This window comes from Pinus tabuliformis, chromosome 7 (genome assembly GCF_031772625.1).
Source record: "Pinus tabuliformis cultivar Carrire ecotype Pingquan chromosome 7, CPIR1, whole genome shotgun sequence".
Classification (NCBI taxonomy): Eukaryota; Viridiplantae; Streptophyta; class Pinopsida; order Pinales; family Pinaceae; genus Pinus; species Pinus tabuliformis.
In genome coordinates, this window is record NC_142293.1 from 1,028,618,594 (window position 1) to 1,028,623,188 (window position 4,595).

Consider the following 4,595-nt stretch of genomic DNA (forward strand, 5'->3'; position numbering starts at 1 on the left):
ATCGCCAAAATTGTACGACGAACGGGCTTATCGCTCCAGGCGTACGACCCAGAGACGTTCAGGTTTTCAATCTTGTTCCCCGGTTCGAATCCAGGCGTCTCTCTCTACGAGGGAGTGAGTTTTGGACTACTCCTAGTCAGGGAGGATCAGGTCGCTAGAGCAATCGTTACCCTATTTGCTTGCACGGGCCCGCTAGAGAGAGTACTTCCGTAAGTGGAGTGCCTTCCTCTCACCCAGCCAGAAAAGAGAATGAGAAATTCGATGATACTACTTTTTTGTTCGCCCATCAAGCAAGCAAGGATTTTCATAAATACATATATATAGAGCAGCCAATCCTTCTCTTTCCGGTATGTATGCCGCGACGCGAGCAGAGCGGAGCGAACAAAGTGGGCTGTGTAACCAACGATGTTGGAATTTGCACCTATTCGTATCTATTTAGTAATCAGTTCGCTAGTTTCTTTGATCCCACTTGGTGTTCCTTTTCCATTCGCTCCCAATGGTTCGACTTATCCAGAAAAATTGTCGGCCCACGAATGTGGTTCCGATCCTTCCGGTGATGCCAGAAGTCGTTTCGATATACGATTTTATCCGGTTCCTATTTCATTTATTATCTCTGATCCGGAAGTAACCTTCTCCTCCCCTCGGGCAGTCCCTCTCAACAAGATTGATCCGTTTGGATCTCGGTCCATGATGGTCTTTTCATTGATTTCGACGATTGGATTTCCCCATGAATGGAAGAAGGGTGCTTCAGATCGGGAGTAACCACCAATGATAGGGCAACAATCGGGGGGGGGGGGGGGGGGGGGGGAAGGACGGGAAGAGCGATGCCTACATCGAATCAATCGATTCGTCATGGTAGAGAGAAAAAACGGCGCACAGACCGTACCCGAGCTTCGGAGAAATGTCCTCAGAAGCGAGGAGTATGCCCGCGTGTTCCGACGAGAACACCAAAAAAACCTAATTCAGCTCCACATAAGATAGCCAAATTACGGTTAAGCAATCGACACGATATATTTGCTTACATTCCGGGTGAAGGTCATAATCCGCAGGAACATCCTATGGTGTTGATCAGAGGAGGTAGAGTGAAAGATCTGCCAGGTGCGAAATTCCATCGTATTCGAGGAGTCAAGGATTTGCTGGGAACTCCGGGTCGAAAAAGGGGCAGATCTAAATATGGTGCGAAAAGACCCAAATCGATATGAATGAAAGAACGAATGAAAGAGGGATGAAACTTGTTCATTCTTCTGCTATCTTTAGCTCCGCAGTTCATTCGCTGACGGAGAATGGCTGTTCGAACAAGGTGAGGTCGGTTGAGACATCCAGACAGTTTTTGCCATCCCCAGACTGTTTGATCCCCCATAGCAGACATCGAAGGAAAGCTTGCTTTACGTGTTCGGAATACGTTTAGTGCATCCATCCTGAAGCAAGGTTTTGGTAATCCCCAGACTAATACAGTGTTGAAACATGGGTGGGTGCCTTTATAGTCTGTCATGGTCTCCAACGGAGACTTTATATGGGACCACTTTCTAGTAGGAGTTCCTCTCCTTATCAGTCGAGCCTGCTTACGCATCCTCAAGCCCCAACCGCTTGATTGATATGTATAATATTTGGGAGGGATCACATTGTGTTGTTGGAGGTTAGGCCGGTACAACAGATGGACAACATCCAACGAACGTAGTGTAAAGTTAGGCAGGACATCAGACGGACTACAACCATTGTTGCGAAGTGGGCCCAGAAACTTCTTTATTGACGACATCGGCAGTATAGTTGCTAGCTTCACATAGTAACACACTGTATGGTGGCTTTCGCATAGTCCCCTTTCTCTTTCGCGCCTGACTAGGCCGGCAGGCAGTTATGCTACAACGATACCAACAATTGAAAGCTTACCCTTATGGAACACAGTGCATACTACACCTTACCAGTACGGAACCAAAAGGAGGTACTTCTACCTGCGCATAGAGCACCAACAGCGTTCACCCCGACAGAGATATAAGAAACCTTTCGGGAAGCAAAATGAGGAAGAACCTTTCAGGAATAGCACTTACCAGAAGGAACACAGTTACTACAACCTTCCCCCCTTTCAAAACTTCTCCTGCCTAAGCCCCTTTACCCATTATGCATTCACTTATTTGCCCAGGACGTGTTGAAGAGAGAGGTGAAAATACACCCGCGTTACCAACTTACGACGAGATGAACGAAACAACCCTTGAATGAAAGGCACAGTTATCCACATTATTGCTTGCCTCCTTTTTGGTGGTGCGTGGTTGATCGAGACCGCTTGCCCCAGGAATGATCCAAAGAAGGTACCGCAGGAAAGGAAAAAGGTAACGCACCAAACAACTCTGCTCCCCGTAAACCCCACAAAGAAGAAATAAAGGCCCAGTTTCATTACAGCATTCCCGCTTGTATAATTACGTATATAATGAAACCCGATAAACTGACCCATCTGCCAACAAAGGCGTTAACCAGATTACCCAGTACGCTTTCTGCCCGCTTTCCGTTCAATCCGCAACAGCCCACATCTTACCAGAGAGGCGTTACAACTGACCCATCTAAAAGCCCCAACATTACCAGCTCACGGCCCGATCAACTCCCCATATCACATCCCAATATGAGGCCACAGAGAAGGCCCTCCTATACTACTATAAGAGAGAACTAAATATAAAGGCAAGTGAAGTTGTTGAACTCTAGAAAGAAGTCTCATTTCAACTATGCACAGACCGTTTGGGTGAGTCCGGTCCCACAGTTGGTGGGTGCCGTTACACAAGCGGTTACACAACAGGGTAGTGTCCAGTAGACCTACTATACCGCTACTACTCTACAACTAGTAGTTCTACTCTAGAGCTTCAGACTACTGCTAATCATTTCCTATATGGGGCCTTAGGGCAAGTAAGAAAGAAAGTGTCCATTCTGTGCCGTGCCATCCAGAATTGGGGGGAGCAAGGTACGAAAGGTAAATAGCAGTACCTCCTCTCCTCGTATTTCTGGCTGAAGCAAGTGTTGGGGCAGCACTCAAAGATCAACTAGGGTTAGAAGGGAGTAAGAAAGTAAAGGGGTAAGGTTGGCCGGTTGAATCCCGTGTCCCAATAAGAAAAGTTATAGTGCAGTAGCAAGTAAGCGATTCATGAGAAGGGTATAGGTATAAGGCAGGTGCTGGTGAGCTGGTGAGCTTGCTGGATGGTGGTGAGCTGGCGGGCTTATCTCACTTGCTTGCTAGATGAACACGGCCGCTTTCTACTTGCTGGGAGAATACACCCCGGCTGGTCTAAGAACCGAGGCTGGTCGAACCCATCGGCTGGTTGTTGAACCCCCGGCTGGGAAAGAACCCACAGCTGCTTGCTTTGATGCTAGAGGGAGGAACCAACCACCCGTGTGGTGAGAACCCGTGGCGAAAACCTGTGGAGAACCCACCCGTTACGCTAGACCGTGAAGGCAGACAACACCACCCGATGATGGCTTATGCTTTGCTCAACAAGAGCAACAAACCTTCAACCTTATCTATTTTCTCTTGATACCTGTCCGTATATCTATCGCTACCTGCTGCTTAGATATATTCTATCTACCTGCCTGAGATCTATCTCTCTTTATCCCCGCCTTCAATCGAACTTGAGACCTTCCACCGATCCTTCAACCTTACACTGACTGCCTTCATCGAACCTCGAGGAGACCCGCCTTCAGCGGCCTCGCTCCCTTCCCCCTGATAACTTCATCGAGGAGACCCGCCTTCAGCGGCCTCGCTCCCTTCCCCCTGATAACTTCATCGACCTTGCCTGCCTTCAGCGACCTTGCGACCCTTACGAACGAACTGCCTTCAAGGAATAATCTATGATGATGCGGCGGGGTTGGTGAAAAACGGATGGAGAGATACCTGCCTTGCCGGAAAGAGCGGCCAGATGAGGGAGCAGGTATGAGGGAGAGACAAGTAGAGGCGGACCCATCTTTGGGGTGGGATTTTCCGGAGAACGATTGATTTCTTTATGGCAGATTTGGGATATACAAGGAGAGACGGATGAGGTCTTCGGAATATCCAAGTCGAGACTGCCCCATCTTGAGCATAGAAAGTCGGGACGGATAGAGACCTGACGGGAACGAACAGAGACCTGGCGAGAACGGATGCCAGATGAGGGGGAAACGGTGGGATGGATTAAGTCTTCGGGTTAGACGTTTGGACGGCCATCTACAGATATGCTTTTGCGATTGATTGCTTTGCAATAAGGTGGTGTTTTCTTTATTTCCCAAAAACGATTTCTTCCCCTCAAAGAGCTAGAAGGGAGGGTTGGTTATCCCCTCATATTTCTTCCAATGGTGGCCCCCCCTTTAGTTGCTCGACCAAAGCCCCGTAAGGAATCGATAAGTACTTCGGCAAGGTCCGGAGGGTCTTGCGCTTCCGAGTGCAAGGTCCGGCAGGGGCTCGACTGATAAGGATGCGTAAGCAGGCTCGACTGTTAAGGCCGCCATCACCTTTAGGTGCTCGACCATAAGGATGCGTAAGCAGGCTCGACTGTTAAGGAGAGGACCTTTAGGTGCTCGACCATAGGACCTTTAGGTACTCGACCATAAGGATGCGTAAGCAGGCTCGACTGTTAAGGCCGCCA